The sequence below is a fragment of the Triticum aestivum genome, chromosome 5D (assembly GCF_018294505.1).
Source record: "Triticum aestivum cultivar Chinese Spring chromosome 5D, IWGSC CS RefSeq v2.1, whole genome shotgun sequence".
Taxonomy (NCBI): domain Eukaryota; kingdom Viridiplantae; phylum Streptophyta; class Magnoliopsida; order Poales; family Poaceae; genus Triticum; species Triticum aestivum.
This window is the reverse complement of record NC_057808.1, coordinates 112,917,751-112,926,631: the sequence shown is the minus strand read 5'-3', so window position 1 is coordinate 112,926,631 and position 8,881 is coordinate 112,917,751. Positions and strand designations below refer to the sequence as shown.

At 42.2% G+C, this 8,881-nt stretch overlaps 1 long non-coding RNA gene across 6 annotated transcripts; it reads right to left on the bottom strand.

The window, feature by feature from the left end:
- Nucleotides 1-239: 239 nt before the first annotated feature.
- LOC123119757 (uncharacterized) lies at nucleotides 240-7,149 on the bottom strand. 6 transcript variants are annotated; one of them, XR_006458823.1, is made up of 7 exons: nucleotides 5,131-7,146; nucleotides 3,234-4,711; nucleotides 2,694-3,062; nucleotides 1,352-2,225; nucleotides 1,180-1,270; nucleotides 618-696; nucleotides 240-493 (listed from the first exon to the last, which is right to left on the bottom strand). It is a non-coding gene; the product is annotated as an uncharacterized lncRNA (long non-coding RNA). The 6 variants fall into 6 exon arrangements; XR_006458822.1 differs by lacking the exon at nucleotides 240-493 and having other exon boundaries at nucleotides 500-696; nucleotides 5,131-7,145; XR_006458819.1 differs by lacking the exons at nucleotides 240-493; nucleotides 618-696 and having other exon boundaries at nucleotides 762-1,270; nucleotides 3,234-3,481; nucleotides 3,618-4,711; nucleotides 5,131-7,143.
- Between the last annotated feature and the right edge of the window lie 1,732 nt (nucleotides 7,150-8,881).

The following is an 8,881-nucleotide window of genomic DNA, read 5'->3' as shown; positions in this document are numbered from 1 at the left end:
CCGCAGCTACCATGAAATAGGACACTAAACAACATTTGCAGCAAGCAATCAATTTATGCACCAAGCACACTGAGCAGAAGCAACAAGCTCTCAAGATTTCTTCTACTCACAGAACTGACAAATGTCACTAACTCTGTAAGAAGCTTTGCCTTCAGAACCTAAAAATGGTATAGTCCCATCACTACTTCAGCTGCTCTCTGATCTCAATAGAAAACATGGAGATCATCTAAAAAACAGAGTACACTTTGGCCGCACTTAAATAAGCTTGCTAAAAAGAAACTTAGGTGACGTAAGAAAATATAAGTAACTTCCACTTGACAGTCGCATCATTTGACATATAGATTTTCAGTTAGCATGGCAACTGAAGTGAGTCTATTGATTAAATTACATAGTTCATTGTTAAGTGGTAAACACAGATTTAGAAGAGTTGCCAATGCTCATCTGTCAAATATGCTACTGTATACTTATGTGAGCTGCCAATGATCATCATCATCTGTCAAATATACTACTGTATACTTATGTGAGCTGCCAATGCTCATCTCAAGAAAGGATTGTATACCCAAAAGACCAGACTTTATACGGGAGTTATTCTATGAAACAATTTCAAAACGGCTCACCCTGTATCCACTGCTAGTAGTGTCTATAAAAGAGATCTTTTTCCCTACATCGGCGAGTTAATACGTTGATCTCTACCAACTGCAAGCACAGATAACTATATTTAAAAACAGGGACATTTGCTATTTTCATGAGTAAATAAACAGTAAAAAAGCAGAGGACCAAACCCAAATATTTTCATGAATGTTACAGATCATTTTTGTTAATGTGTAAGTACATCAAACATGTTCCAACAAGCAGGAAAATTGTAGAAACATACAAATGATGGGCAGTTCCTAATTCCTAGCTATCATGGAATCACTGCATGATGCATTGCACTGAGCACCTTCTGTGTGATATGGAGATGGGCAGAGGCAAAGATCAAGGAATTAAAATTCGAAAAGAATAAATAAGCTGTCAGTAAGCCAATAGAAATCGACAAAAAAAAAGTTTACTTCAGTAAGCCGATATGGATCGACGCATTTGGAGGCATAACTACCACAACAAAGATTCCATCGTTGTAATAATAGCCTTAGTGCTGAATTATACTTCTTAAAATATGTCTCGGGCATTTTCTTCAAGTACCTTGTAGGCAACAACAATGACAATGATTCTAGGGAATGAAATTCTCTCGCAAACAACCTGACTTGTATATACTGATTGTAAATTCACCTAGCTGTATGAAAATCAAAACCAATCGTTACATAGGTTATCCAAAGAATTGATAAACAGACTTTAAGAGCAAAAGTGTTTTAACCTGAACTTCCAAGAAATCATCAAAGCAGAAGTGGCTTCCCTCCCATCAATAAACTTCCAGGTGAACAGGAGAAGCATGACCATGGAGAATCATAACTGAATACCTGAATAGAAGTCATAATTGTCCTGGCAATAGCACATCTCTTTGTCCCTCCTATATTCTTCAATCACATCAGAATACTAAAATTGACCATACATCGTTTTCAAGAGAACAAAAATGATCGATCAAACAATTGGTCTAATTCAAAAGTTCGTGTCCTTCATTCTCATAATCATCAGTCTTCTTAACCAACTTCTTCTTGCAATACAACATCTTTCTCCCAGCCCTCACCCCCATCCATCTTCATTCATAACACCATTTTTAACCCTATTTTCAAAATCAATCAGGTGAATATTTGAGAGCAGTAATTTGATCTCCCTCCTTATTGATTAGTAGACAGAATATAACATTCAATCTTTCCATGTGCAGTTGCTGGCAACCTCTGTCATTTAGTGAAGAGGTGGTAGCTGTGGTGTCAGCAAAAAAATAAAAATAAAAATGCATTGATGTATTGCAAGTTTCTGGAGACCAATATAATAGCTTTGAAGATTTCCTACACCAATCCCGGCCTCATGGCATTCCAGACGGCCTATGTAGATGAAGCAAGTGCAACCATATCTTGTAAAAGAAAGATATATCAGCTTTGCAAAGGTACTCCTGAAAATATCTCAATTAAAAATACACATCTCTCTATGGTTCCACCTTCATCATAATGTTACCGTCCTCAAGAATTTAAAGAGAAAGAAAGGTTTCCACTTATACTCCTCTTTTTATGTGTTGTGTTGTTCTGTTAGTCCACTGCAAATGGAATATATTCTGTGCTTCGACATATTTCCTGGTAATATGGAAGAAAGAAATATATTACAAATATCATCCATATGTCAGTCAAAGGCTGAACAATTACTATTATGAAATACAACAATATTAGACGTGATGGAAGATGGTTTCAAAGTCCCAAAAATAAGACCGCAATAAGGACCTAGAGTGTATCGCCTGATGGATGTGAAGGGCAGCATGACTCGACGATCATCGTCCAATTAAGAATGGTAGGATCGTCTTTGTAGGCCTCATTTGTGATTGTGTTTACTCTTGAAAAAACAAGCTAAGAAAAGGAAACATATGCACAATATTGAAAGTCTGGTATAACAGGAAAACACGACTACAGAATTCAGAGCTGGTAAACTACAGTAACTGTTTGCTGGTAGCATTTCATATAGCTATGCATATGATGATATCCATTAGTCACCAAGCATGACGGATAACAGGAATCCATTTCCGATGGCCATTTAAGCTAGAAATTTACCTGAACAAAAGCTTTGTAGTAGCTTCCGAAAAAAAAGCTTTGTAGTAGCTTCCTAAAAAAAGTTTTTGTAGTAGCTCTGAAGTGTTGCATCAGATATGAAGTCGTCAGGAGAAGCAAGATCTACACCAGCCTCCTTGCCCCATCTTACATATTGTCCCTTCCCTCCGTAATCTTCCCAGTTATTGCATAGTGACAGTATTAACCATGTAATCTAGTGCATGGCAAAATGAGATGAAAAAAATCGGACACCACAACCTGAAGAAACTACTGTTGTGCAGAGATCGGCCTTTTATACGGAGACATGCCCCAGACATGCAAATTTCTTCATGAAATACATGATGAGCATCCAGTTTCATTTGTTTCCATTTCCTGTTACATTTTTGGCTAGTGGATCAGTCTGGCATGTGAATGAGATAGCAATTTCATAAAATAAACATGGTATCAAATGTAAGATCCAGATTTTTATGACGATCTAACAAGAAAAGCGCTACTTAGGAATGCATTTTGTGAAGCAGGTAACCATCTTCACAGAATGCCCACCTGGAACACATCCTCGTCATAGAATGGCACGGTCTACAACACATGAAAGAACCGCCCACAGGCGGCCGGCGGCTGTCTCATCACACCTGGTCACTGTCTGCACCGCACTCGTGTCCCCCGCTCGCAGGAGCGCCATTAACTGCGGCCATCTGCCACCACGCAGGAGGAGAGGAAGGCAGGGGCCTCTCCCGCTGGAGGAGAGGAAGGCAGACGCCGCAGAAGGTGGTGTCGTCCTGGCACCCGTATCCCTGGACAGAGAAGAGAGCGACATGAGAAATTGAGAACAAACACGAATAACCCAATAACCAATTGTCTGTTTTTTATCCAACAAAAAAATGACCTTAAATTAGCCTTATTTCATAAAACACATTCAGAAAGGCTCACCATGTATCCACTGCTGGCAGTGTCTATAAAAGAGCTCTTTTTCCTTGCATCAGTGAGTTAATTTTTTGATCTCTACCAACTGGAAGCACATGTAACTATATTTTTTTGGTACAAACACATGTAACTATATTTAAAAACATGAACATCTGCTATCTTCATCAATAAATAAACAGTAAAAAAGCAGAGGACCAAACCCAAATAATTCGGCATGAATGTTACTGATCAGTTTTGTTAATGTGTAAGTACATCAAACATGTTAATATGTAAGTACATCAAACATGTTCGAACAAGCAGGAGGTGATGCTTTATGACATGTGTGCTTGGAACACAACAATCGGATGAATTGGAAGAAAAAAGATGAAGTGAGTTTAGAGATCGATATGGCGATAGAAAAGTAGATGGCTGAGAAGAACAGAGGAAATGAGAGGAGTAATTAGAAAGGGAGAAAAAGGTCAGAAAAAGATCGCCTGGTCATTCATGTTAGTTTCCTCTCCAAACTTAATGCATTCCGCCAAACCTTGAACAAGAGAAGGACGGGGCGCGTGCCTGCAACCCATCATCTCCTCGGCTCATGATTAAAAGAAATATTTCAGATATTAAAGTACCAAAAAATATGAGCAGTGTCGCGATCAATCCAGTAAATACTATAGGGCTTCACTAATTTCAGAATATTGGCCTGAGATAACATATTTTGACTTTCCTTTGCCCATATTAACATATCGTTGCTGACAGATAATATACTTTTCATCAAAGATAATGCAAGAGGAATTTAATAAACAACATAATCACGATCTTTAATTTTTTGTTAATTATTTGAAGTAAAAACAGGATGCTATTCACCTGAATATGTAAAAACATCAAAGTACATATATCTATTTTTTGCCCAATTAATTTGAATATCGACATACAAATCCAGCATGTTTATGGAACCTTGTAATGGGAGTGGTTTGCCAAGGCTCGAATCCATAAAGAATGAAGCTTTGAGATATTGGTTTCAGGATGATACTGAATAGTATTGTATTTGGGTACAAACTGTTTGCTTGAAGGAAAAATTGAACACCATTAATTGACCCTCTTATCATTTCACTAATTACCTACATATTCAAAAGAAGAAAACTTCAGTACACACACATAGGCAGTATAGCAAGTAACACACCACTGATATGAAATGTCGCTGAAGAGTAATTCATGTAGCTTAGAGAATCATGCTATTTTTTCCTGATTAAAGAGACCAACTGTGTTCACCAATTTAGCAAACATACACCTAAAAAATTGACTTGCTAATTCCGGAAATGTTGATGCAACAACAATGCATCAAGTTGTGGAGTATAAATTATTTTTTTGTCTTTACAAAAAATGGTATGACAAGCTCACGCAATCTAGAATGAGTGTTTTTAGCATGGAGGATTATATTGATGTACGTGATTAAGAAAGCAAGCAAACAATTAGTTATATGTACAATAGTCGCTAGTGTACCTTTAGAAATGAAAAATCCCGACAAACATTGACTAACCTCTGGATTGTTGCTTCTTGTAAGAATGCATCAGGAACCTTCAAAATGTCCTGGATAAGGAAAACATGAACCCTCCAGCGTTTCTCGGTAAAATGAAATGAAAAGGTCTTCTGTAGATGCTACAACAAAATGCTATCAAATGATCTCCACTCAGAACTACTTGAAGTATTTTCATCTCCATTTTTTTTTTGAAGATTCTTATGAATGTTGAGATTAATCTGCATACTGAAGGGCCAAATAGTAACAAAAGCTAGTAAAACAATCTCATAAATATTTGTGAACTTGAGATACCCTGCACGTAGCTAGCAACGTGTATATGCATACTGAAGTAATCTTATTGCTTCCTAGGGATGGACCAAGTAACAAAAGCTAGTTACACAATCTGATAAATACATGTGAACTTAATGATACCCTGCACACAGCTAGCAACGTATGTGAGTCACTGGTGCGTGGATGATAGCTACGTCCCCAGCATAAGGATGGCAATGGGTAGGGTATGGGCAGGGTAGAGCAATACCATACCCATACCCGTATAGTCGGTGGGTACAAAATTCTACCCATACCCATACCCATGGGTATGAAACTTTACCCATACCCATACCCGACGGGTACCCGTACCCATTGAGTACCAGCGGGTAGAACAAATAGTACATGAGTTGTTCACATTTTTACGCTCATTGGTAGCACATTTGACAAAAAACAATTATCTCAACTCAATAACTGGTAGATGAGTACAACATACTCATAAATCAATAGGAGTAGACAAGCCACATGACAAATTAATGATTAATTGATGACAACTTAACATTAGTTTACAAGCGGGCAGGGTATGGGTATACCCGCGGGTACAAGGTTATACCCGTACCCTACCCATGACTTAACGGGCAGGGTATGGGTATTACCCATGGGTATAAAATTGTGCCCATACCCTGCCCACGCGGGTACCCGTACCTGTGGGTAAAACTGCCATCCTTACCCCAGCAACAGGAGGAAGGGTGTGGTGCTGGTATGTATGTCCAGGGCCATCCGGATGAATGGCGGTGGCAAACTGAGACATGATGTTGCTGGAAGAGGGAAGGCCCGCAGTAGATGGACGTGCATGGATAGGAGGCCGTTCTCTCCAATTCACCACGACCACAAGCACGACGCCACGGCCATGAGCGGCACCGCGCCTACCTCTCCTCCTGGCTACAACATACAAGGATAGCGACACGGCGATCTGTCAGTATGGAGGAAACGGCCAGCGGTGGTGCTCGTGCTTGTACGTCCAGCACGCGGCGGCGAACGTCTCGGAGCCCTCGCCCCAGAGCGTCCCCGACGATCGCAGCACCGTCCCCTGGTGCTCCTCCTCCACCTTCCTCTCCTTTCCCAGAGACATGGAACGGGCCAGGCCCTGCAGCATCGACGAGATCGATCTGCTGATTCTACAGAGAAGGTTCTTCTTCTTCCTCCTCCTCCTCCTCCTTGCTCTCCCTCCCCTTCTTCCTCCCCTCTCCCATGGCTGGCACAAGGGACGCGATGAGAGGAACGGGAGGCAACGCCTCATCCAGATCCAGATCGGGCAGGGGTGAGTGTAGGGGAGGGGGGCGAGGCAGGCGGAGGGAGGGGCAACAGCGGAGCAGGGCGGCGGGGGGCGGCGGCGGGCGGCGAACCCTAGAGCAGGGGCGAGGCAGGCGGAGGGAGGGGCAACAGCGGAGCAGGGCGGCGGGGTACGGCGGCGGGCGGCGAACCATAGGAGAGGCGAGACCGAGGGAGAGGGAGGAGTTGGATCGAGCGGCGATGCGGAGGGGGAAAACCAACAGGAGCACCGGACGAAAAAAAAACCCGGACAAAAGTGGTGGGACGAAAATTAACCGGCGAAGACTACCAAATGCTTCATTAGGAGTAGAGATAGTAATGAATGTTATGTGGGCCGGAGGTGAAGCTTATTGGTAACTAGGAATACGTTCAGGTTGCCACTCGCTCCAACGTCATTGTGCATTTGCAAAGTTGAATGGACCTTTGAGAATGATTTGTATAGTTATTTGTTGTTTGGTGTCGATAGTATGTGTTAGTTTAGCCCACTTTATTATATTGTAAATATGAAAGATTTCACCCCTATTGCAATGCACGGCGATGATGCGGTGGGCGTTATCTGGTTTTAAAAGAGGTGGCTCCAGCGAGTAATGTCCCGCTACGGCACGGAACTGGAAGTGAAGGGGAGGGCCCAACAGAAAAAGTAAATGGTGCGTCGTCGGATGGAGTTTTGTGTCGGGCTCGGGTGTTGAAAATAACATGGCGAATAGCCCGTAGCAACACACGGGCATTCTGCTAGTAAATCAATAATAGTCAGGCTCCGGGGGAGGCGGTGGAGTCGGGGGGAGCGAGATGTGAGGCGGTGGAACGAAGCCCGACGATGATCCTGTCGATGTTGTCCCGATAGTGCTGCTTGCTAAGCGTCTTCATAGCTGGAAGCCACACATTTTGTATATCGCGTCAGTCGCATGAAATGGAATCACATGTTCAATCACAACTTATTGTGAATGTTCCATAGAATCCAGGTAAGGGTGCCCACGACCACCCAAAGGGAGGGCGGCACGGTTGGTTGAAAATCAAGGACATCATGAAACATATCCGGGAGATTGTCATGGCACCATCTGCCGCCCGCAACCTCCTAAAGACAACTCCAGAGGAATCAAGCCGCAGGGCAAGAGACAAATATGTGGTTGGAGTCCTCTGGAACTGCACATAAGGGCCAAATTCCATCACTAGGTCCAGCTACCATAGGAATATCCTCTACTCCCGAAGGAAGGTGGCTGCAGACCAGTTGCCATAGGAATATCTGAATCTTCAAAGGCAATTTCATCTACCACAAGAGATTTAGTTCCTCTGGCCCTGGGGTGGCCACGATGGCTTTATAGAGGGATTTGGCCGAGAACAAACCATTGGGTTAAAGTTGCCAACTAACTGAGTCTTGTTCAAGTGAGGGTGAGTGTAGAGCTTCACACTTAAGCAACTCCTCCCATTGGTCCCGCTCCAGGGGGACAGATGTGCGTCTAAAGGTAATGTTGACAAGGTTAGCCAGGGTAGCCTCCACCGAAATGTTGGATACCGAAGAATCATCTAAAGGCTCCTCAAGCAAATCATAAGTCTGAGAAAATCTAACCAACCTAGTGAGCTCATGAGCAACCATATTTGCTTCTCTACTATAATGCTCGAACCTACAAATAGAAAAATCACTAGCAAAATGATAACAATCATCAAAAACTGTCGCCGCCGCCGCTCCTGTAGATTTTCCTCCATTCTCCATGGTTTCAATGACCTCCAAGTTATTAGAATTTATAACCAGATGATCCCGCCCTTTGCGCAAGGGAAAGACCGAATCTGAGAGCCAGAGCTTTAGCTGTCATGACATCCACACACCAATCTATCTTCTTATTTCCCCCTGCAATGAATTTTTCTTTGCCATCCCTCAGTACCGCCACAACAGTGGCCAGATCTTGATCAAAATATACATCAACATTAATTTTTACAAAACCCCCCGGGGCGGATCTTGCCCCTTCTTTTCAAGATAGCCTTCGGAGTGGAGGCGATAATTTTTTTAGCTATAAGCGCGCGGATCCCCATAGGTTGTTGTACTCTTTGCTTACATCTTCCAATAAATCTCACTTTTCTTTGCAATTCCTTCGATTGAATAGTTGGAGTTGTTTAACCAAGCACAGTCTACATGTTTAATGCATTATCTATATATACTAAGAAAGAATGTAACATT